Source organism: Salvelinus fontinalis, chromosome 7 (assembly GCF_029448725.1).
Source record: "Salvelinus fontinalis isolate EN_2023a chromosome 7, ASM2944872v1, whole genome shotgun sequence".
In the NCBI taxonomy this organism is placed as follows: Eukaryota; Metazoa; Chordata; class Actinopteri; order Salmoniformes; family Salmonidae; genus Salvelinus; species Salvelinus fontinalis.
Genome location: NC_074671.1, coordinates 34,292,775 through 34,319,315, shown reverse-complemented (window position 1 = coordinate 34,319,315; position 26,541 = coordinate 34,292,775). Strand labels below are relative to the sequence as shown.

General features: G+C 43.3%; 1 protein-coding gene across 4 annotated transcripts in view; it reads right to left on the bottom strand.

Annotated features, from left to right (window-relative positions):
* LOC129859440 (uncharacterized protein C18orf63-like) overlaps window positions 1–13,368 on the bottom strand; it is a 187,998-nt gene extending 174,630 nt beyond the window's left edge. For 2 of the 4 annotated variants that reach the window (XM_055929248.1, XM_055929253.1), the window contains exon 1: window positions 13,011–13,367. The gene's annotated coding sequence lies outside the window, so the exon portion shown is untranslated. Of the gene's footprint in view, window positions 1–13,010 lie in introns of all 4 variants that reach the window. The other 2 variants (XM_055929252.1, XM_055929249.1) reach the window with 2 other exon arrangements.
* Between the last annotated feature and the right edge of the window lie 13,173 nt (window positions 13,369–26,541).

The following is a 26,541-nucleotide window of genomic DNA, read 5'->3' as shown; positions in this document are numbered from 1 at the left end:
ATTTAGAATTCAAGGCACACTTAACCAGCATGGCTACCCCAGCATTCTGCAGTGATACGCCATCCCTTCTGGTTTGCGCTTAGTGGTACTATCATTTGTTTTTCAACAGGACAATGACCCAAGACAACTCCAGGCCGTGTAAGTGCTATTTGACCAAGAAGGAGAGCTGCATCAGATGACCTGGCCTCCACAAATCACCCGACCTCAACCCAATTGAGATGGTTTGGGATGAGTTGGACCGCAGCGAAGGAAAAGCAGCCAACAAGTGCTCAGCATATGTGGGAACTCCTTCAAGACTATTGGAAAAGCATTCCAGGTTAAGCTGGTTGAGAGAATGCCAAGAGTGTGTAAAACCGTCATCAAGGCAAAAGGGTGGCTACTTTAAAGAATCTAAAATATATGTTGACTTGTGTAACACTTTTGTTTATGACATGATTCAGTCGGTTATTTAGTAGTTTGTCTAAACTACTTTTCTACAATGTAGAAAATAAAGAAACACCCTTGAATGAGTAGGTGTCCCCAAACTTTTGACTGGTACTGTATGTAAATGTGATCTGTTTGTGATTTTTTTTTAAATGAACTGTTTTTGCTTTGTCATTATAGGGTATTGTGTGTAGATTTTTTAAATATTTTTTTGTCCACATCAATTTTAGAATAAGGCTGTAACGTAACAAATTGTGTCAAAAGTCAAGGGGTCTGAATACTTTCCAAAAGCACTGTACTTGCTTGAGATTCTGTGACCATGAGGTCTATTACACTATACAGCACTAGGTGCAATACATTGTTTCTTTAAGCAGTGAGAAACAGTATTTTCTTTAAGCCCTCAATTATTAATCAAGGCTGTTCTTTGTCGCAGACAGCATCATCCTGTGTTGCATAATGTAACATTATTCAAAAATGACTTGAATGGAAACGCTGCACACAACTTATTTTGTTATTGTCAAAGATCATTTGTTCTCAATTACTCACCTGTCTAAATAAGGTGCTGCATAAATAGACCTAAGCCTTAAGAAACGACTCATTGAGCGATGTCATTGAGCTAAGCAACTAGAATCAGCCGCGGGACATTTTTTTTAGTAGAGAATTGTAGAATATTGGCCTGTTGGAAACTACATAGTTTAGTGCAAAAATGGTGTCCGGTCTGTGTGGAGCAGACATGGAGGGGGAGAGCCAAGAGAAGAACGTGCGATTGAGAGCAGTTGCTTCGCGAGGTATCTACCTGAAAATGCATGATCTACAGTTGAAGTCGGAAGTTTACAAACACTTAGGTTGGAATTATTAAAACTGGTTTATCAACCACTCCACAAATCTCGTTAACAAACTATAGTTTTGGCAAGTCGATTAGGACATCTACCTTGTGTATGACAAGTAATTTTTTCAACAATTGTTTACAGACAGATTATTTCACTGTATCACAATTCCAGTGGGTCAGAAGTTTACATACACTAAGTTGACTGTGTCTTTAAACAGCTTGGAAAAATCCAGAAAATTATGTCATGGCTTTAGAAGCTTCTGATAGGCTAATTGACATCATTTGAGTCAATTGGAGGTGTACCTGTGGATGTATCTCAAGGCCTACCTTCAAACTCAGCACCTCTTTGCTTGACATCATGGGAAAAAAATAATAATAATCAGTCAAGACCTCCACAAATCTGGTCCAACTTTGGGAGCAAGTTCCAAATGCCTGAAGGTACCACGTTCATCTGTATAAACAATAGTACGCAAGTATAAATACCATGGGACCACACAGCCACCATACCGCTCAGGAAGGAAACGCGTTCTGTCTCCTAGAGATGACTGTGGTGCAAAAAGTGCAAATTAATCTCAGAACAGCAGCAAAGGACCTTGTGAAGATGCTGGAGGAAACAGGTACAAAAGTATCGATATCCACAGTAAAACGAGTCCTATATCAATATAACCCGAAAGGCCGCTCAGCAAGGAAGAAGCCAATGCTCCAAAACCGCCATAAAAAAGCCAGACTACGGTTTGCAACTGCACATGGGGACAAAGATCGTACTTTTTGGAAAAATGTCCTCTGGTCTGATGAAACAAATAGAACTGTTTGGCCATAATGACCATCGTTATGTTTGGAGGAAAAAGGGGGAGGGCTTGCAAGCCTAAGAACACCATCCCAACCGTGACGCACAGGGGAGGCAGCATCATGTTGTGGAGGTGCTTTGCTGCAGGAGGGACTGATCCACTTCACAAAATGGATGGCATCATGAGGAACCAAAATTATGTGGATATATTGAAGCAATTGGAGGGACCCAAGTGACATCAGTCAGGAAGTTAAAGCTTGGTCGCAAATGGGTCTTCCAAATGGACAATGACCCCAAGCATACTTCCAAAGTTGTGGCAAAATGGCTTAAGGACAACATAGTCTAGGTATTGGAGTGGCCATCACAAAGCCCTGACCTCTGTGGGCAGAACTGAAAAAGCATGTGCGAGCAAGGAGGCCTGCAAACCTGACTATGTTATACCAGCTCTGTCAGGAGGAATGGTCCAAAATTCAGCCAACTTATTGTGGGAAGCTTGTGGAAGGCTACCTGAAACGTTTGACCCAAGTTAAATAATTTAAAGGCAATGCTACCAAATACTAATTGAGTGTATGTTAACTTCTGACCCACTGGGAATGTGATGAAAGAAAGAAATAATTCTCTACTATTATTCTGACATTTCACATTCTTAAAATAAAGTGGTGATCCTATCTGACCTAAGACAGGACATTTTTACTAGAATTAAATGTCAGGAATTGTGAAAAAATGAGTTTAAATGTTTTTGGCTAAGGTGTATGTAAATTTCCAACCTCAACTGTAAGTGATAGATAGTACCCATTCAGCAACTACTAAAATAGTGATTTTATCAGACAGCATAGGCAGTAGCTCTATAGAGATGAGGTTATTATATTAAAGTAATGTGAATACATGGTTAATAAGTGATAATGGGCAGTAACTACTATCATGGGACTTTTATTAAATTGTTTCAGCTCGTTGTTGCTAATTCCAGCTAAGAATGAAATACTAGGTTAATGAAATATAGCTTACTCCTCAAAAGTCTTAGAATAGGCTCATGAAAATGTACTAGCATGTGTTGTGTAACTTAGCATCTTGAACCTAGTCAGACCATTACTGTTCCAGCTGGCTGATAGGCATTCCAAACAGAAGTACACAGGGTTCATGACTGGCGCAATAGCAACTACCCCACACAAATCAACATCAACAAAACTGCTCATAGATTTCCAGAGGTAGTTAGACCCAAGTGCGCCACCTAGACCTGGGTGGTGAGGTAAAGACAATTGGGAGTTAAGTTCCTGGGAACAATCATGGACAGCAAACTCATTTAACGCCAACACTCAGAACATCAATAAAAAAATGCCAACGACAACTGTACCTCCTGTGCAGACTGAAAAAACAAAATGTCAACACCCGGATACTCTCCAACTACTACACCTGCCATATAGACAGTGTGTCAGTTGCTAATAAGGGTATCCTCAGGCAGACCTAGGGTCCAAGCTCTGCAGGCTGCAGTGGAGGGGGGTTCAAGGCCTCTCTGAAAAACGGCAAGGGACAAGGCCAAACGCATCATAGAGGACCCCACACAAAATCTTGCCCAATGTTTTTAGCTCCTGTCCTCAAGGAGATTCTGAAGTTTACTGACGGTTCTCACTGTTCAGTAAGAGTAGGAGCAATGCAAGTTTCATTCCATCAGCCATCGAGCTGCTGAACAGTGGGACATAGGACAGATGCAGGCCCAATACACGGTTGGACAGTAGGCCGCAGAGACTTTGAATATGTGAAATGGAAATGTGTGACTTCTGAACCAACTTTCCAGTTTTTTGTACTGCATGTAATGTGTATTTATATGATGATGTCACATAATGAATTTCCACATAAATGGACAATAAAGTAATTCCTATTGTTATTAGGTGGGTAATGTTAACCGTAGCACAAATCACTTTTGACCAAAGTTTAATTGGCAATACTTCCTCAATTCCCAACTTAGAAGACAACAATGTCTTCTATACTTCCATGTCTAGTTGCAGGGTGCTCCTTTGAATTTAGAAAATGTTCTGTTATTAAATTAAGTAAAATGTTTTGCTCCATGAAGTAGGCTAATCCAACAGTGTACGCTGCCATCTTGTCTATTTCAAATATCTCATTGATCAAGTCAGGGGTGTAATCATTAGTCCAAACAGTTGCAAAACAAAACAAGAGTTTATATTTGTCAAAATCAGGTAGGTCCCGCTATGTTTCACTGCGTTTGCCTTCATTTAAGAAACAGAAATCGGCATCATGTGAGTGTCATGACATATGGCACTTTGGGGTGGACACCCACCTCTCTCAATCAATGAGAGAAGATTTGAAATAGACAAGTTGCTTCTGCAGGTCGCAAAAAGCTAAATTGGCATTACGCAAGCTGAATAAAATGTAAAAGGCTTTGCGGTAAGCTCAGTGTTCTGTCGACATTTCACAGAAACACACTTGTGTTTAGAAATTAGAAATATTTAAAAACGGAAACGAAGTTTGCATAAATATGAAAAGTGTATACTAAATTATGAAAACACTACATGTCTCAAAATCAATATCCATCTTACCTCTACTTCCGGATTAGAGAAACTGACAAGTTTAATGGTGAGCCTGTCAATTAGATGATGCAATGCTATTTTCCTGATTTGACAACTTTTTTGGGCCGTTGATTTAGTCACCCTTATTTTGGCCATCCTTCAAGGGTAAAAATTCCAATAACTTTTGAACAGATGATAGACATAAGGTTTGGACCATTGGTTTTCTTAGAGGACCATCTACACAATTAACATACACTACCGTGCAAAAGTTTGGGGTCACTTAAAAATGTCCTTGTTTTTTTAAATAGAAAAGCAGATTTTTTGTCCATTAAAATAACATCAAATTGATGAGAAATACAGTGTAAACACTGTTAATGTTGTAAGTGACTATTGTAGCTGGAAACGGCATATTTTTTATGGAATAGCTACATTAGGCGTACAGAGGCCCATTATCAGCAACCATCACTCCTGTGTTCCAATGGCATTTTGTGTTAGCTAATCCATGTACATCATTTTAAAAGGCTAACTGATCATTAGAAAACCCTTTTGCAATTATGTTAGCACACACTGAAGATCTCGTGCAACGCTGTGTACTACTGCCTTCACAGAACAGCGCAAACTGTCTCTAACCAGAATAGAAAGAGTGGGAGGCCCCGGTGCACAACTGAGCAAGAGGACAAGTATATTAGTGTGTCTAGTTTGAGAAACAAACACCAAGTCCTCAACTAGCAGCGTCATTAAATAGTAGCAGTAAAACACCAGTGCCAGTGATGTCTGGTGAGGACCTGCCTTACAACAGGCCTACAAGCCCTCAGTCCAGCCTCTCTCATCTTTGTGAGGACAGTCGGAGCACTGATGGAGGGATTGTGTATTCCTGGTGTAACTCTGATGTTCGGATGTACCGATCCTGTGCAGGTGCTGTTACGCGTGGCCTGCCACAGCGAGGACGATCAGCTGTCCGTCCTATCTTAGGCGTCTCACAGTACGGACATTGCAATTTATTGCCCTGGTCACATCTGCAGACCTCATGCCTCCTTGCAGCATGCCTAAGGCACATTCACACAGATGAGCAGGGACCCTGTTTTTCAGTCAGTAGAAAGGCCAATTTAGTGTCCTAAATTTTCATAACTGTGACCTTAAGCTATTAGTGTCTTAATGACCGTTTCACAGGTGCATGTTTATTAATTGTGTATGGTTCATCGAACAAACATGGAAAACAGTGTTTAAACCCTTTACAATGAAGATCTGTTAAGTTATTTCGATTTTTACAAATTATCTTTGAAAGACAGGGTCCTGAAAAAAAGAGACAAATCTTTTTTTGCTGAGTTTAATAGATTCACAAAGCAAACCATGGCTTAGTCTGATTAATCAGGATTGGCCAAGGGTGCTAAACAGCTAAACCCCAATTAAAGTTTTGCTACTTTTTGTTCTGTTGCTCTGTCTGTATGCTATGTCTTGCTGTCCTATGTTGCTCTGCGTCTGCTCACTGCTCAATGATTGTCTATATTGTAATTGTTTTTAATAACCTGCCCAGGAACTGCAGTTGAAAATTAGCCGGCTGGCTAAAACCGCACTTTTACTGAAACGTTGATTAATGTGCACTGTCCCTGTAAAAAAAAAAAAAAAACTCAGTCTTGTTCTACATTGGCAGCTTGAAGTGACAAAAAAAAGCATATCTGATGGAGATGGTTCTTTTTCCTCCAGTATGAACAGCCAAAAAGCACATGGAATGAGATATTTCAAGCCATATTTCTATCCGTCTTTGTAGGTGGTTTGAAATCAGATGCAACCCTGATTCCTGGCCATGCGACTAGTGTTTGAACAATCAAATCTTATTTACAGCATTTGCCCTCAAGCGATTTCTAGACTGTTACTTGGCATATCTTGTTGCTTGGTAGCTACTCTGACAAGACCATGTGGTAGCTAACTACCTTAATTATTTACAACAACAAAAAAGCTAAAAACAGCTAACTGATTGCTGTGGCTAGCCCCAAAAAATACAACATTTGGATAATCTTATCCTTTGAGGCTTTTAATGTGTTCTTACACTGTTTTTTTAACATTCAAAGCAACTGGTAAACGTCAATGGCAGGCATTGTTGTCACCTTCGCTTACTAGCTTCATGACTTCTGAATGATTGGAAGCACGAGCGCCAACACCAATAAGCCTACACATACCGTCGTTACTATGCGAACTTGCGTAGACATGTCAGCAAATGACTGATGTCTGAAAACACACGCACGCTGTTTGGACAGGCAGTATTCCAAATCAGATTTGAGAATCAGCGCCTGCAGTGTGAACAAGGCTTAAATTATTTGAAGTCACATTCATATAAGCCAGTTTTCTTTCAAATCCAATTTCAGTTCTGTACAACCCAATCTGTCAGTTTGTTGACCAGCATTGACGCTATTTAAACAAGGTCTCTCCCTCGAGAAAAATACACTGACAGCTTGTGTGATTTTGCTAGCTATAACACAGATAATAGGAAAACAGCAAAGCCTTTACCTGTAGTTATACGAGGAGAATTTCTTTCTTTCTTTCATAAGCAAGCGATACAGAGAAAGCACCTGCGCTCTTATGGACGCTGCCATCTTGAAAATAACGGTCAGCCCTTCGGTTTCAGACCGTACCGAACCACAACTAAACGCGGTTAGTGAGCGCCAGTATATAATCACTCGTTTTAGTTTAGCTTTTGAAAGCATCTAAGATTCATTACCATAACAAATGTTAACTAAGAAACGAAAATGCCTATATTTCATTAGTAATAAAAATGAAACATTTCTAAAACAGTTGTAAATATTTCTCAATTTATGCAGGGAATATTTTCGGTAACAATCGACCGTTCCACAGTGGTGGTAAAAGGTGAGCTCACTTTCTGCTACGCTTTTTGTGAATACAACTGCAAACACCTTTTCAGACATACAGATATTCAATGTCTTACGCTATCGACTGCAGCGCTGGTAGGAATGAGTTTACTTGAAATAAGATTACTACAGATGACCTTCCCATGTTTACCCTTATTCATGACTCAAATTCCATGTCATTACATCTAGGGCTTGGTAGCTATACCCCTTGAGTTCTCGAGAGCTACCTTACTGTTACAGTCTTTAAGGTTTCCAGTTATTTAAATATATCTCATGAATAGGCTAGAATAATTTGGCATACCTTAATGGGATTAGCTATTTTAGCTAACTAGTACAAGTAGTATAAGTACAAGAACAACTTGGTTGTTTTTCCTCATCAGCCTTTGCAAATAATATTAGCACCATGTTTAAATAAGTATACTGAACAACAATAAACGCAACAATTTAAACGATTTGAATGAGTTACAGTTCATAAATCAGGCAATTGAAATAAATAAATTAGGCCCTAATCTATGGATTTCACGTAAATCACTTGGGAGCCAAGTCTACCCACTGGGTAGCCAGGCCCAGCCAATCAGAATGAGTTTTTCCCCCCAAAAGGGCTGTATTACAGACAGAAATACTCCTCAGCACCCCTAAATCTTCTATGTGCACCTGGAAATGTCATGCACTGCACTTACTCCATTGCATTTTTATTGGTGGCTTAGGCCTACTCTGATGGTGCAGACCATACAGAGGGTGGCTGTAAAACGTAACCAGCCTTTGGGAAACAGAACCTCTGGGCTGAAGTCTTCCTGTAGCATAGAAAAGGTCAGCTAGCCTAGTGTCACAGTAACTTCACCTTTACCAACATCAGAAGTAGACTCTTGTCGGAGTTCAGAGTGCTGGTGGGGCCATGCTAACATCTGTAAGGGGTGGCAGGTTAGCCTAGTAGTTAGAGCATTGGACTAGTAACCGAAAGGTTGCTAGATCAAATCCCAAGGTGACAAGGTAAAAATATGTCATTCTGCCTCTGAGCAAGGCAGTTAACCCACTGTTCCTGGGCTGTCATTGTAATTAAGAATTTGTTCTTTACTGGCTTGCCTAGTTAAATCAAATAAAAAGGTTAGAAGGCTTACCTGCTACCCTTGAAAAATGAATCTGAATCTGACCAGATGATATGCCTATTTTATTTTTTAAACATTAATGCACAATACATTGGGAAATTTGGACAATCCAATAGGAGAGCACATGTGGCTGCTACTTATATAATATTTATTTTAGCCTGGAATCCATGGTGAAATGGAGCATATCATCTTTATCTATCCATTTGCACATAAATTATTCCTTCAAAGTACCCAACCTGGCATACCACACAGCCTACACACTACAGGCTGGGAGCAGCACAGCTGGGTTAGCAGTTTTGGGTTTATTTGCCTTGCTCAAGGACACAACGACAGGTGGTGCCTGGGATATTGATTGATTCAACGTACAATTGTAAGGTAACCAGCTGCAATAGGATTTAGAGTTTGCTCAACAAAATGGTCACACAAAACCCCGGTGTCCTGGCTAAATTCCCAATCTGGCCCTCAAACCATCATGGTCACCTAATAATCCCCAGTTTACAATTGGCTCATTGATCCCCCTCCTCTCTCCTGTAACTATTCCCCAGGTCGTTGCTGCAAATGAGAACATGTTCTCAGTCAACTTACCTGGTAAAATAACGGTAAAATAAAATAAATAAATAAAAATTACAATTGTACTTTAAATCAACATATCTTTTTTTCCAGTGCACATGCATCCTAGGTATTAAACAAGATGACCAAAACATTTGTGCATTCGTCATTTATACAGTGACTTTTCACAGCGGCAAGCAACTAATCAACAGATTTAGCATCACTAATGCCGAGAACCCAATCAGAACGGGCCCTTCAATGCCTGCTAGATACCTATTATATCTCTCTCCCCTGAGAAATGTAGGCCTGTTGGCCCGTATATAACCCAGCATATGTTTTGCAATGAGGTGTTGTATCGGCCGAGGTCTGGGGAGGGCCTGTTAAAGGCATGCGCTCTAGCACGATGGGGATAGGTTCACCGACACATCCTGTTAGCTGACCTTTTGGCCTTTGAGCAAAAAGGGGCTGGGGGGGGTTAATTGATTAATCGTTCACAGGCCCAATTAAGGTGGGGAAATGAGAGCCCCGAGTTAAGATGTTAGGCGGGAAAAGAAGGATGGCTAAATAATGACTGATAATGCTACCGAACATCCGAATCAATGAGGAAGAATTGTTTCTTTATTGTGGTCACCATCACACATCTTTTAGCTATTAATAGGTATTTCCTTGCATTGTTGTTTAATTAAAAACACTCAGTTTGTGAATGTCAGGTTTCCATACAAAATATCTCTTTTAATTTGGCTACCGTACCACTACAAGGGCAATTGATATATCTGATTCATACTACTTCGCCTTTCTGCTAAAGCTCTTTGTCATCCATTGAAGTCCACCAAAACAAAGCAGATAAAATGTAGCCTAATTAATCAAATGGATCCAAAGCTTCTGTTCTTCTTACATAGGCTCTATACTGTAAAACGGAATGCTTGGAACCCTCAGGCTACTCAAGAGGGTGTCAGAGATCCTCTGCCATTGAGTAGGCCTGTCAATGAGAGCACTCGGTGCAGCTGGATGCCTGCTGTGACTCTACACGCGCAACACACCCACTCACTCCCTTTCCAGCACCAGGCAGAACCTACTGCTCGCCTGCTGTCTGACTGGCTGAACTCCAGGTAGCGTGGAGCGGGGGCAATGAAAGCTCAAGCCACCCATCACTGAGGCTGACTGCATTGAAGAGCCATAACACAGGTCTGCAGCCATTTGTCCCCTTCAGAAGACGAGTCAGTCAGGAGTCGAGTCTCCCCCCTATTGAATTCCAATGGGCCACTCGTCACCCGGTGACATAGTGTCGCTCGCAGTTGCTGAGAGATTCAGGCCAAGAGAGGTGGCGCCTTCTGCCCGGCATGCGGGGTTTGCGTGTAGGGTTGTGTATGTGAGAGGAGATTACTGCTTCTTTTCGAAAAAAGCGATGAGAAATGGTCATCCCCTATTAGAATCAAAAAGAGAAGTTGGTAGGAAATGTTGATTTCCTAATTCCTATAGTAGTAATGTTACAGGTCTACACTACATGACCAAAAGTATGTGGACACCTGCTCGTCGAACATCTCATTCCAAAATCATGGGCATTAATATGGAGTTGGTCCACCCTTTGCTACTATAACAGCCTCCACTCTTCTGGGAAGGCTTTCCACTAGATGTTGGAACATTGCTGTGGGGACTTGCTTCTATTCAGCCACAAGTGCATTAGTGAGGTCTGGCACTGATGTTGGGCGATTAGGCCTGGCTCATAGTCATAGTTATATTCATCCCAAAAGTGTTTGATGGGGTTGAGGGGCGGGCTCTGTGCAGGCCAGTCAAGTTCTTCCACACCGATCTCGACAAACCATTTCTGTATGGACCTCGCTTTGTGCACGGGGGCATTGTCATGCTGAAACGGGAAAGGGCCTTCCGCAAACTGTTGACACAAAGTTGAAAGCACAGAATTGTCTAGAATGTCTTTGTATGCTGTAGCATTAAGATTTCCCTTCACTGGAACTAAGGTGCCTAGCCCGAACCATGAAAAACAGCCCCAGACCCTTATTGCATGCATTCAGGCAGGTAGCTTTCTCCTGGCATCCGCCAAACCCAGATTCATCCATCGGACTGCCAGATGGCGAAGCGTGATTCATCACTCCAGAGCGTGTTTCCACTGCTCTAGAGTCCATTGGCGGCGAGCTGTTCACCACTCCAGCCGACGCTTGTCATTGCGCATGGTGATCTTAGGCTTTGTGCGGCTGCTCGGCCATGGAAACCCATTTCATGAAGATCCCCACAAACAGTTATTGTGCTGACGTTGCTTCCAGGGGCAGTTTGGAACTCGGTAGTGAGTGTTGCAACCGAGGACAGATTATTTTTACGCGCTTAGGCAATCAGCGGTTCCGTTCTGTGAGCTTGTGTGGCCTACCACTTCGCTGCTGAGTTGTTGTTGCTCCGAGACTTTTCCACTTCACAAAAACAGCACTTGCAGTTGACCAGGGCAGAAATTTGATGAACTGACTTGTTGCAAAGGTGGCATCCTATGACAGTCCCACTTTGAAAGTTACGGAGCTCTTCAGTAAGACCATTCTACTGCCAATGTTTGTCTATGGAGATTGCATGGTAGTGTGCGTGATTTTAAACACCTTTCAGCAACGGATGTGGCTGAAATAGACAAATCCACTAATTTGAAGGGGTGTCCACATACTTTGTATATATAGTGTATTTGTTGCCTCTAATGGTTATAGTAACCTGCTCTACCCCTGACAAAGCCAGCTTTTGATCAAATCGATTTTTTCTTATGTGCAGGCGCCCAGAAGGATCCACGCCAGTGGGTGCGGGCTTTGACCGGAACTGGAAAACAACACATACACCGTCCTCCTCGCTCCTCTCATCCTTCGGAACAAGAGCCCAAAGTCTTCTGCACCGTTCACCCTGGAGAGGTGGCATGCTGTTTTGCCCATGTTGACCATTGTATTGATCTCCTTGTTTTGTTGTCTTTTTTTACTTGGTACACTGTCACATAGCACAGTAGTTGGAGTGACCAGTCCGGTAGGAGGGTGTGTGACTTGAATAGTGTGACACTATGATGGTTATATTACTTAAAGGAGAAGTTCACTTTAGTTGAAGCAAATCTCTATTTTCAATGTAAATAGTGTTAAGACACTTTTTTTGCAGTCTCACTTGTTCTTGAGAAACTTGCCCCTCCAGCGAGATATACTTCCTCATTCTCGTTCAGCAGTTGTATGGGCACACAGAAACATGAACAAAGGCTCCAAAAAACCCCAAATGTGTCCCTTTAGAAACAGCAATGCTCTCAGTAAGTATAGTGCTGCAAGTCTTTTAGATGTTGTACACATGAAATTGTGTCAGTCCGAACTTTCTCCAAAAAGTGCTGCATGGGCTACACTGAGAAGCAGCACAGCTGGTAGTGGAAACCGCTCGAGTTGTGTCATTGGAGCCTTTTTTGTGCTTTGAAAATAGCAACCTCTTTTATGCTGTCAAAATTTCACCCTACTACCTCATCTTTCTGAATGCCTGGTTGTGTACGTTGACAGCCACATAATTGCTTATACAGGAAACTGATGCATTAAAGGCAGAGGTCACTTTTTTTTATGCTTTTGAGTGCACTGCTAGGCGAGTCTTCCCATTACCATTGCTACATGCTTATAAAATGCTAGCTAGGAGATGCTAGGCTAAATAAAACTTTAAACTGTTTAGATTAAACGAAAACACCCTAGGTAACTGGAAAATAAGCTTAAACAAAAAGAGTGAACTCTCCCTTTAAAGCAGTTCACCTGCTTACAGCGGGAGCGCCTAGAGTCTATTTTGATGTCTGAGAGGGATTTGGTTATTAGTTCAACCCAGTCTCTTACCACAAATTAAACAAGTCCATCTTAACTCTGTTGCCTCTTGGCGGTGAATAAGTCAGATGAGCTCGACATGAGCCTAGATTGCCAGTGAAATGTTTATTACCTCACATTTGTTTCGCAGGCCATCATCAAGCTACATTTAGGCGATGTCTCTCCCTCTTTAAATCTTCACTCGCATGATTATCACCGGAGAGAGCTTGAGTTTCCCAGGGAATCGGAAAAGACCTCACTCTTTGTCCTCTCGTACACCAGCAAGGAGAAATCATAGCCACTAGTCAGATCATCCCAGTCCCCATGATGAGGGGGAAAGCAAGAAAATTAAAAATGCCAGAGAGAGGGCAAAAACAAACAAGAGGAGCTTCCTTATGAAGAAATGCAAGCCATCCAAATAAGGATTGATCCAACCTGCCTGCGGTGCCATCTGGCAAGGGAGGTTGACGTGAAAGGAAGCAAACAAACTTAAACAACAGACGGGACTAAGCGCTTTATTCCAAGGGAAAACGGAAAAGGAAACAAATCAGCTCCTAGCCCCTGGCAGAAACCATTATTAGGCTGCTTAGAAAAAACAACAGTTGCATTTTGCTCGACATTTCCACAGTTTAGGGCTTAATGTGAATCCATGCTCGAGTCCAAACCATCAACTAGGCAACCACACCTGCCTTCTTCTGACAGCAATCAATAGTTAACCATTAGCATTTTGGAGCTATAGCTTAACAACAAGGTAGGACTGAGGGTATTAGCATGGGTATTGGAGAAATAGCGAGTGTCCATGCATTATGACCATGGCCACCACCTCGAGCCGTATCCAAAGTGACCTTGATAAAGCAGGAGCTTAGAGGCCATGTAACACCTCTTTTATCAAAGGGACCGGAGACCTGGGCTATTAACGGAATTGTACTGTGTACATTATAGTGTTACAGGGCCACAGGCAGTTTTGAGTGCTGTTCCCTTGAGTGTAATTGTGTTGCAGAGAACCTTAATCACTTGTTTCTTTTTTTTGTGGAGGTCTTGCAAGATGTGAGTAAATACATAAGCTGGAAATTCCCCGGTAATGACCTTTTGTTTGCCTGGCACCAAGATAGATCAGCCAGTTTGATAATTGTTGGAAATTGCCAGAGATGCATTGGGGCAAGGTGCGGCATCTCAAATTGCCCAGTCCAACTCAAAAAGGGAGACAAGTGGGCCCCATATCCATGTTCTTAAAACTCACCGTGGTTGGGAGTGATGCAAATTTCCCTTTATATGCAAATGCATGCGTAAGATAATAGGACCTTGATTTTACCAAGGTTGTCAGGGAGTTTGCCTGGTAAAAGGAACTGAAGCTAATAAAACCAAAAGAGACATTTTACTAGTTTTTCTCTTCTGGTACTCTTGCGGTAGGCCTCAAGATCTTGATCCCTGATTAGCATATCTTTAGAGGTTGTGGTTCTACGGCCTTAAGGTTTGAGTCAAACCTAAACTCTTATTCTAACAAGTTTTCAATGGTTTGCTCTCGGAGGAATCAGTGAGTTTCTGGTTATTATTTTTCTCTGGCTTGTGGTAGATAACATCTGCAGTACATTAGATTGTAATTAGCAAACCACCAGTGGGATGTTGCCTGTTTTATACCAGTTTGGAACAAATTCTGCACTGAATATTTGAAGTGTTTCAGTTCTGTTGCTGTGTGGTGTTACTGTTTTGGCCACAGCAACGCAACGGATTCCTCGGAAGCACGCTTGTTCAAGCCTTTATAGTTGCTATAGGCTTTATTATCTTGAGGGCGGGTCTCTCCTCTCTCGGGTGTATGGCGAGGTCTCGGTCGGTGTCCCCCATCTGCTCAGTAAAGCTCTTCCTGAACCCGCTGTGCCCCCCAGCACCAAGCCTTTGCCCGTGAGCAGATCCACACACACACACACACTTACAGAGCCCAGAGAGCCAGCTGCCCTATGATGTAACATGGGAACGCACCCTGCCCTTACCCCATTCACCTACAACAACACTCACACACACACACACACACACACACACACACACACGCGACCATTTAAAACAAACACACCCTATTGGTCTATTCTATGCACATGACATACATCTTAGCATATACAGTGGGACCTACATGCATGCCTGTGTGTACAGTACAGCACACACGCATATCACAAGAATGTCTAAGACACACACACACACACACACACACACACACACACACACACACACACACACACGCGACCATTTAAAACAAACACACCCTATTGGTCTATTCTATGCACATGACATACATCTTAGCATATACAGTGGGACCTACATGCATGCCTGTGTGTACAGTACAGCACACACGCATATCACAAGAATGTCTAACACACACACACACACACACACACACACACACACACACACACACACACACACACACAATGCAATAATACACAGGCTTGGATGAGATGAATTCCATGTGTTATTCATTTAAAAGCTTGTCAAGGCCCACATCCTGGCTTCAATACTTAATTCAGCAATCGATTTCATCACTTGTTCCCTTAAAGAGATCATGTTAATTGACTTAGGGCTCATGACTGTCTGTTATGGTTGCTGCTCAAGTCTCTCATAGATCATAAACTCTTCGTTGTATTAGTACCTTTTTAGATTAGAACATGTCTTGTTAAGTGATTAGTGAGTAAATGGCTTTTGTCATTTGCCAAGTCATCCATTGTAGCTCATCGCACTCTCTGACCTGTTGTAATTTGGCAAATGGCAAAGGACAGTGGAGCTCCTGTAGATTTTATCCCCTTTGCCATTTAGCTTAATTCTGCTCTTGGTAGATTCACATTGAGATTGAAACTAATGTTCTGGGTTGAGACTTTAACTAATTTCTTTGAGAGTGATCAGGTTTGAGGGCATTTTTGACAACTGGCTTACAGATCAGGTGATGTTTGTTCATACACTAGGATTAGTGAGATGATGGTTGACGTCAACAACCTTAAACAATGTCCTCAAACCATAGGCCTAAGCAAGCAATAACAGAATAAGGAAGCAGCCTTGCGTCGTCCAATCGTCCACAAAGCAATGGTCATTGGAGAGCAAGCTCGGTTTTCCGCCATTTCTTTTCAGGGAGAAGTTTTAGCGCTCACATGCAAGATCAGAGTCTTACCAAGGCACTTTAAGTTTAAGGGGACCGTTGTGTTTCAAAGACGGCCTTTCTTTTCCCGAAAGAAATCCACAGGTCATGAAAAGTGGATTTGGAGTAAAAAGAAACCATTGGATAACCGCGGCTTTGCTCAAACTTTGATTAAAAAATCTAAGGCGATGTAAGAATACATCCCTGTGCTGTGTGGGCTCCCTTTGTAGTGTCCTGTGGGGCTTTCACACAAAAAGTTCTCAAGGGCGGTAGTTAGGAGTTGATATGTGGGCTGAGCGGTCGCTGGGTCGAACCTGCAGAGAATTGTTCACTATTTCTCTGTTAGAAAGCAATCAATATGTTCCACATACAATGTAATCATGTTCTCCCAGGTTGCAGGAGACCAAATGAGTAAACGAATAACAAAAAGCCTAGGCGTGATCCTTGATAGATGGGTTCTCGTGAACAGACTAACTCCAAAATTGGTTTGGATTTGTACACACAACATCTGCATGACAGTAGCTTGAGAGAGAGAGAGAGAGAGAGAGAGAGACTAGGGATCCAATGATGGATGTGTTCAGGTGCTGTTGTATTCTTTGGAGGGCGCCAATGCCAATCAGACCCCTTGGCACCGGTTCAGCTCGATATCGTGTCTCCCTGTGGGGCAAGCCCAGAACTATGTAATATCAACCTGCTTTACAATGGTCGTGTTACACTCTTTCGATTCCCCTTACCATCCATTTCCGGACAGAAAGCAGTGCAGTTTGTCACTGGTGGTCAGTGTGCAATAACCTTTCAGTGACAGCAATCAGATACAGTGGTGTCAGTGAATTGAAATGTGTGTGTGTGTGTGTGCCGGCGTGCGAGTGTGTGCATGCGTGCACCTCATCTCCTCCCATCACCCGCCTCCTTGAGCACCTGCCCGGTCCCTGCTAGTATTAGTACGCCCACACCACTTCCAACAACACAAGGTGGTCTGCAACTCCCTCGCTGTTTCTATATATTTGAGTGTTCCCTCTCAGTCCATACCTCTATCCAACCCTTCTGTGTAGTTCAAAGATGGCACAACAGGTGTGTTTGCTTAGTAGCTTCCTATATACGTTTTATTTTATTTTTATGCTGTACCAACACTAACACTCACTTAAGACACCTTCCCTACCTAAAATAATTCCATGTTTGTATTTCACCAAAGGAATAATTCTGTTCTAATGCTACTGCATAAATACTGCAATGAGCGGTTGATTGAATCGATTCCTCAATATCCCTTAAGAGTAGAATGTCACCTGAATCCATAACTTCCATTCAAGAACAAATGCTCAGGTGCTGTGTCTCACGCTTGTGTTTTTATTTAGACTTTAAATCCTGACAAAGGACCCTCAGGACCAACTCTCTGACACTTTGATCTTGTACGTGACATAGTTGAGTGAGCTGAGAATCTCTGAATGCTCTAAAAACAGCAGACTACACACAAACCCTGCCGGCGGAGTCTTTAATGACTTCTCAAAAGGAGAGCCGCCTGCCGCCTATTGAATCAGCCCTTTTTACATTTGTCGCAGGAGGAATCGAGTTGCGTTTGCCCCTGTCAACCCTGAGATAGTGGCCGTGTTTGAGAGGATCAAAATAGTAATGTATTATGGCTAAATTGTGACTGACTGACTGATCTACAACTAATAATGAGTAGTTATTGATGATGCAAGGTTCTTTGTAGATCAGTCAATTGGCAGTCGCCTGCACTGTCGGTTGCAATGTCGAACAAGCCCGCAGTCTCAGGGAAGAAATCCAGTTTATTTCCTCCCACAATGACATGTCCCAGGGAAATGTAGACTCTATTCCCACTACAGTACACCATGTCACCTTAGAGCAACATGGCCTCACCATGACTCTGTATCCAATGCCCATCACTTAGAGAGGCTCGACAGCACAGTGACAAGATGAGCCACACCTGAACGTTTCGCCACAAGTAGAAAGTGTGTAGTAAGTTGCATACTGGAGGATGGTTTTGTATTAACGTTATTTTAGCTTTATTGCATCAGACGTGGCGGTTGTGCTATGAATTTGGAGACTGGACAAATAGAGCCACGGCAAATAGAATATGTTTGGCCCCCAAGGGCCAGTGGACTAGTGCCTGGCTTTGATGGTGTGGGGTTGTGACATGTTGTGAGGAGAAACAAATTGAATATATGGGGTGGGAGTGATGAGTGAAGAGTGCAGCCTCGCACATTTCTCAGCCGCCCATAAAACTTTACCTTGTTTGTGCTGTCTTCGACCCACAACTCCCACTCTGGCCTCAGATAATTGCTGTGGGGGGAAAAAAAGGGGGGGGTGGAAGCCTCTTTATTGCATTTGTATCCCTGGCATTGCAAGTTTAATCGAATATCGTAAGTCAAAAGTTGTTTTGTTCTCTCTGTGTTAAAGGTCGTAGAGAGAACGAGTGACATTGAGCTCACTGTTACTGTAGATGCATTTTTTTTTTTTTTTTACGAGCCGAGTAAAAGACCACATGGTCAGTTCTGAGCACTATGTGAAACACCAGCAGGCTAACAAGGTAAACAGGAAGAGTCGCAGGCTTCGCAGGAAGCAGTGTTCTGGCCGTGGCAGGAGAAACGCCATCCATGGGTGCGTGGGCGAGAGATCGGAGTGGAGCTGCCCCTCCCTGGCTGGTGGTACAGGTTCTGCCTATGGAGAGAGAGAGAGAGAGAGAGGAATGGGCACCACCTGTTACTGGCATAGTGCCCAGATGTGACCTCTCCGCAGACGCCATGAGGGCTCCTCGCCTCGCGGTTTCCTGTATCCGTGGCCAGCTCATCCGCTCATCCATGTCCCTGTGCGTGCGGTGAGGGGGCGTTGACCACAGGGCAGTTTTCTCCTGCTTTCCTGAAGCCGCTTAGGCCTAACCCTCTCGACCCACACACCATCTGAGGTGCGAAGAAGCAGTGCTTCCCTGTTATTTCTGAGTTTTACTTGAAATCAAAATAATATAGTAGTGGCAACAGCACTAGGTGAGAAAGGGTGCTGTCTGGTTGAGGCTAAGGTAAGGGAAATACTGGTATGAAGAACATATGCAACTGTACCTCACCATGCCATCATTGATCGAGTTGTGTTACTTGTTTTGTAATATTTCTGTAAAATATTGAACACTTTCTATATATAATGTCTCTTTCAACGCCAGCAACTTCGACTGGCAGCAGGGTGTTGACGCATGTCGTTCTGTGCCATGGCCGAGTTGCCAAGTTATTACCTCATTGACCTTGGGTGGCTTTTTGTCTCTTACTAATTCCTGTCATGTCTCTCAGAAGACGGCATGATGCCACGGTTTGCCACCCCAGAAAACAACAACATGGTTTACACCCGGACTGCAGAGGCTGATTTACACGGAGTATACCAAACATTAGGAACACATTTCTAATATTGAGTTGAACCCCCCCCCCCTCCCCTTTTTATGCCCTCACAACAGCCTCAATTCGTTCGGGGCATAGACTCTACAAGGTGTCGAAAGTGTTCCACAGGGATGCTGGCCCATGTTTACTCCAATGCTTCCCACAATTGTGTCAAGTTGTTAGCTGGATGTCCTTTGGGTGGTGGACCATTCTTGATGCACACGGGAAACTGTTGAGTGTGTAAAAAACCCAGCAGCACTGCAGTTCTTGACCGAAACGGGTGCGCCTGGCACCTACTACTATACCCCATTAAGAAGGGACTTAAATGTTTTGTCTTGTCCATGCACTCTCTGAATGGCACACATACACAATCCATGTCTCAATTGTCTCGAAGCTTAAAAGTCATTCTTTAACTGTCACGCCCTGGCCTTAGTATTATTTGTTTTCTTTATTATTTTAGTTAGGTCAGGGTGTGACATGGGGTATGTGTGTGTTTGGGGTATTATATGGTAGAGGTGGTGTTGGTTGTAGTGTATGGGTTTGTGTTGAGTGTATGTATCTAGCTGTGTCTATGGGTGTGTGTAGTTTTCTAGGAAAGTCTATGGTTGCCTGAATGGGTTCTCAATTAGAGACAGCTGGTTTCGGTTGTCTCTAATTGGGAACCATATTTAAGGCTGCCATAGGCTTTAGCTGTTTGTGGGTCATTGTATATGTGTATGTATATGTCGACGTAAGTAGTTTGTGTGTGCACTTGCGTTTGAAGTTTCACGATCGTTTGTTGTTTTTGTTAGTGTGGTTTAAGTGTTTCGGGTTCATCTTCGTCGTTATAAATTAAAGAAGATGTATTCATATCATGTTGCACCTTGGTCCTCTCATTCATGTCAACACGATCGTGACATTAACCTGTCTCCTCCCCTTCATTTACACCGATTTTGAAGTGGATTTAACAAGTGACATCAACCAGGGATCGGTAGCTTTCACCTGGATTCACCTGGTCAGTCTATATCATGTAAAGAGCAGGGATTCTTAAAATGTGGTATACTCAGTCACTGTCCCTCGAATAACAGTTTTATAGGGTGAAATCCAACCTCCACGTACTACGAGGCAACCAGGATGTCTCTCTGCGTTTGAATTGTTTACCACGTTGAATTTGGTGAAGTGCGGTATTGATGTCTGTGGTTTCTGATCTATTCTTTTTGGGGATATATGTTCGCGGCAGGGCCCGGGATGCTTGAGTAGCTGGATTGTAGTTCCATTTCTAGAGATTCAGATGTTTATCCTCCCCTCGGCGTAGCCCCACATACCACCGTTGATCAATACATTCGTATCTGATGAAGTAATTATTGCAAGGACAACCTGGAAAAACCCCAACACAACAGAGTTGTAGGCCAACTTGCATAAATAATGTTTCTATATACACCGGGCGCCAAGAGACTGCATACAGCGGCGAGGTGGGCCAAGGTTTGTCGTGAATTCCCCTCAATACAAAAATATTGAGACCGTTACACATCACAATATTCTTTTGGACGATGTTATATCGATACTTTGACTCCAAAGCACTTTTATTTCCATGATTGTCCGACCCCCCCCCCCCCCCCCCCCCCCCCCAAATGATCACGCTCTCTCTTGTCTCTCTGCAGCAGACCTACAGTATAGTGAGCGATATGTTTGGAACATCAAATTGCAATAAAATCGCAGTATCAAATTGCAATACATATAGAATCGTGAGAATCGCAATACATATCGTATTGGCAACTAAGTACTGTGATACTATCGTGAGGTCTCTGGCAATTCCTAGCCCTATTTAATACCCAGTTCTGCTGTTTCGTTCTTGGCCTCTTACCATATATTTTTGGGAATTGCTACTGTCAATATGTCTGTTTCAGGATTTCATTAAATAAAATAACAAAAAATAAAGAATATGTTAAAGGAATAAGAGACCTGTCAGAGATAGTCCTCTTTAGTTAGCAGTTGTGTTGAAGTCTTTTAGCAGGCTAGTTTCTTAGTTAATATTAAGTTAGTACCATCTTAAAATGTAAAATAAAGCGTTTCCAAGTCCTATTTGTGTCTCCTGGACCTATGGTAGCTCTTCCTGTTTTACTTTCCGGCAGGTCTCTGACACAGGTCCGTGCCAAGCCACTCACTAAGTCTGGGTGAGTTGGTTCAACGGGGGCCTGTGGTGCTCAGGGATAGGAGAGGTGTGTACGTTAGCCAAGCGGCCATGGAAACAAGCGTATGGCTCATCGACCATGCCAGCCTGGTCAGCCTAAAATAGAACACAGGGAGCAGAGGAGTAGCCTTTGGCTGCTGTCCTGTTCCTCTGTCGAGTGCGTCAACCACTCCTCTACCAGTGTGAATGAGTTGCACTCGTCTACCAGTGTGGACAGGAGTCACAGGACCTTAAACAACAACAACCACAGGACCTTAAACCACAACCTTAAAGAACACAACCAACTTGTAAAATGCGGCCTGATTGTGTATCAGCGAGAAATAAGACGTATTTAGGCTATGTAGCATCTAGCCCTGGAAATGATACCATGCTCCCACTAGGACAGTGGTCGCCAAACTCAAGTCAAGATCACTTTCGCAGTCAAATAGCAACCTGAGACCTACCGCTCAGATAGTTTTTGAAACATGACTTAACATTTTTTACATTAACCTAATAAAAACATTTCTGTACAGATGAGGTTTGGGCAGTAGGCCTAATACAATATCACAGCATATTGGCTATATGCTTGGCCTGGCAATATTGTTATTCTCAGACCATATTATATTTCAAGCTTTGATAACAAAATAGATCAGTTGTTGTACCACTTGCGAGGCACTGCGCCGCATAAATTTAGATAATTCGCTTTTTGATTCGACTGCTGATGGTACATACATCTGATGGTCATGCTGCTTTCAAGACAACTGGGAAATCGAGAGAAAAAAACTAGGTCAAATCATGACGTCAGTGATCTTCAGGTCAGAAAGTCTGAGCTCTAGAAAGATGCCTCAGTTTCCTACTTGGAATTCTGAGTTGGATGCCCGTTCAAAACGATTTTCTCCAGTCGGATCTTGTTCCCAGTTGTCTTGAACGCACGGAAGTCGGAGATGTACGAGTTCACATTTGTTTTGAACACAGCATTAGTCTCAGCGGCGGGAGGGAGAGAGCAGCACGGGGTCCGCCTCTCACGGTCCCTGCTCTCTCCTTCCTTCCCTCCGGTGAGACTGACCAGAGAGAGAGGACACCGTCTTCCAGCTCTTCCAACCCAACTCTGTCTCATGCACAAATTCACGTTGGTCCTATGACAAGAGAAAGTGAAATATTCCTTGATAATAAAATAGACCCGATGAGCTGCTAATGATAATAAAAACGCTATCGATGCACTTGGCTACTCGTTCATTGCAACTGCAGTGCGAGTGGAAGTAGAGTGTTTTATGGTATGTAATAGTGTTGAATAAAAACAGTAGTGACAGTGCTGAATAAAAACTTCAACACGAATTCACTCATACAAACAGCAGCTCTTTGCTGTATTCTTTGACAGTCTCTCTGTGGTCATGGTGGTATTAGGCACAGTGAATTGAGCTATCCGATTGGCCAGCGCAGGAGGCAAACTGGATTTTGCCACAGATCTCCCGGTCCACCGGGTAGGCAGAGTTTGTCTTTTCGAACACAATGAAATGGTTCAAAATGAGAGCACTTTCCTTACCTGGTGCACATGGCTTCTGAATCAAGTGCACCTACCGCAACGTTGGCTTTTCTACAGAAATGTTTGGTGATCAACTATGAATGCCCTGAAGATCGACCATCGACCGGTTGGCGGCCACTGCACTAGAACATTTTGAACACAAAGCATAAGCCCCATTTGCCAAATGTGTCCGGGAGTAGGTTGCCTTTTTTCTAAGACATTCTACCCCAAAATACATGAAAATGTAATTATGTTGACAACAAATATAACTGAAGTTCGCCATTGCTCTGTACGGCGATGATGAGGAGCAAACGATGGCTGTATGCTCGTGGCTCATTCGCCCCACTGCTCGTTCTGTTAGCAACATATATACATTATAACTTGTCACTCTGATCTTTTTCTACTTACCCAGAGTCAGATGAACGAATGGATATCTTTTTCATGTCCATGTGCGCTAGTTAGCAAATGCGCTAACGCCAATTAGCAAATTCCTTCAAACTAAATGCAGAGAATTAATCTGACGATGGGTAAGTAGAAAAGGGGCTTAATTGACAGTCTTGCACTATCCATTTAAAAGCACATCTCGGTAGAAATATGTATATTTTTTACTACTAGTGTAGTGTAACAGTCCTATCCCAATAGAGTTCCAGAAACTTGTAGAATCTATGCCAAGGCGCACTGAAGCTATTCTGGTGGCTCGTGTTCTGGGGGCTCGTGGTGGCCCAACGCCCTATGAAGACACGTTTTGTTGTTGTTCCCTTCATTTCAGCAGTTACCTGTATCTTATCAGTGTCCTCCTCCAGTTGTCATTATAGTGGTATGCTTTGACACTACTTTCACACCATTTTGGTTCCTCACTGGTGGTTGTGCTTCAGCAGCCACATAGCTGTCGGGGCCTGAGAACCGGTGTGAAATATGACTCCACTGGGCCCTCGGCAGGGCCTTGCTCATTGAGCAGACATCCACAGGAAAGGCCGGCGTAATTCTCACCATCAATTACAGTTGCTCTCCTGGGCCCACGACAGCCGTGAGCCGCATCCGCGTGCACCCACATGCCTTACCGTGGCGCAATGAGGCGGGGCACGCCGGGGAGTAAACAAGAGCGTGCAGCCATCCGATAAATACCAAATCTATCTCCCCCTCCTCTCTCGCGCCCTTTCTCTCCGTACCTTCCCACTGTGAGTGATTTTTCTTCCTCTTTTATTCTCTCTCCCTCTTTGTATCGCTCAGTGCCTCCACTTCCATATTCTCTCTTTTTCTTCCCTCTCCCTGTTACTGTCTCTGACTTTCTCTGTTCCCTCTTTCACTGCTTCTCTGTTGTCGTAGTCCTGCATCCCCCTCTCTCTTTGTAGAAAAACGTTTCCATTTCAGGTGATTCCCTCTTTTTTCTCCTGTCCTTTTTATTTTTGTACTCTGTTCACTCTGTCGTCCAACTTTCAGAGACTGTCTCTCACTTCCTTCTTTACCTGTTATGTCCTCGTCTATCCCTTTATTCTGTTCTCTCATGTCTACAGTTTGAATTTTCGCTCCCTCCCTGTCATAACATTTGAAGCCTGATGAAAAGATGATCGATTACGTCACACTCTCTGCCATCAAGGAGATGATATGTTCCTGTGAAGCGGAGTCTCCCCACAAGCATGGTTGGCTCAGAGGACGTGACTTGTCCAAATTGGGCCATCCCGTCATCTGAACACCCTCCTCATTTATCCTCTTCGTGGCTTCTGCCGCATCGCTGTCATTGCTACTGTTATTTCTACTGCTCTTTGACGTCGTCACGGTTATCATGATTAGGTTTAGACTGAGTATGTGTTGGCGGAATCTCCCTAAGCCCCCAACTGAACATAGGGATTGTCTGGTGTCCTACTCAGGATCATTGTCAGCTTTGTCATCACATACTCATCATCACCACTGTCGTCGTCATCATCATCACCGTTGCCATCATCACCATCACCACCTTAATCATCATTCCCTTGGACATCATCACTCTTGTCATCATCAATAGCACCTCCTTTGATCGCATCCTAATTCTCAGGTGACTGGTAGTGGCTGCTTGAATGAGTCTGCCCGCAGTTGTCTTTCACGGCAGATGTATGGAGAGCGAGATTGCGAGCACCTCCCGCTGCGATGATGTGGCAAAGCCCTGCTCGCCTCTCTAAGCCAAGACATCAATAAAGGGACTGCAACAGTGGCGCCTTCTGCCAAGTAGAGTAGAAGGGCTTTGAGCTCCACAGTGTTTCCCCACGTGAGACTCCTCTCCTACAGAGTTGTTCCATGGGCCTTAAAGGAAGAGCCGCAGACTACGAAGACTTTCCCACCAATTAGACCAAGTGCTAGTCTCTTAATGGTGCTGTCATATTATGGGCGGCTTGTGCAAGCGACTGTTTGAATAGAGGTAGGTGCACATAGAAATAGATTTGCTTTAATCGGAATGTCCCTACTAGTATTTCTATATCTACGGTGTTGCTAACTGAGTAAGTGTGCAATCGCTAGTGATCTAGAAAAGGGGACAAGTACACAGAGCGGGGTTGGGAGCGGAAAGGCCAAGCTGCAGTGGGAAAGAGATGGCGTTTCAGCCAGTGGAGAAAGAGTGGGTGTTGCGGCTTTGTTTGGTTAGCTTTTGGGAATGAAGTAATAGACCCTCATGCCCATTTATATTTGTGACCTTTACCCTTTTACAGCTCCCACACACACACTGAACTGTGGAGTGTGGAGACACCTCCTACTACCTCCTCACTTTGTTTACCTTTGATAGTGCTGAAGGACTTGTTTGGGTTGGGAAGTCCACTGGATTTAGGTGCCCCGGGCCTGAAATGCGTTAGTCCGGCCCTGGTTAGCTCGCTAACGCTAGCTAGGTAGTGTATCTATGTAAGTGTTGGTACTGGGGGCAGGCATTTAGCTGTTGTAGCTGGTGTGGACAGTGCATATTGATTTAGCCCAATCTGCCTCTTCATTTAGGGCTCAGGGAAATGAATAGCTGACTGCAAAACAATCAGCCGCTGCCACCTCCGCACAATTCCGCCTACCAACCTGACACACACCCACCCTCAACGCAAGCACGCTCAAATGCTGACCACAATGTTGATTTTGTCCACCCAACCAGGACACGCAGGCTGAAATATCTAAACTAACTCGGAATCAACTATATTAATTTGGGGACAGGTCGAAAAGCATTCAACATTTATGGCAATTTAGCTAGCTAGCTTGCTGTTGCTAGAATTGTCCTGGGATATAAACGTTGGGTTGTTATTTTACCTGAAATGCACAAGGTCCTCTACTCTGACAATTAATCCACAGATAAAAGGGTAAACCGAGTTTGTTTCTAGTAATCTCTCCTCCTTCAAGCTTCTTCTTCTTTGGACTTTATATGGCTGTTGGCAACCAACTTTAAGGTGCTTTACCACCACCGACTGGAGTGTGGACCTTAGTTTATCTTTCAGTCACCCAATGTGGGTATATACTCCTAAAAACCAATGAGGAGATGGGAGAGGCGGGACTTGC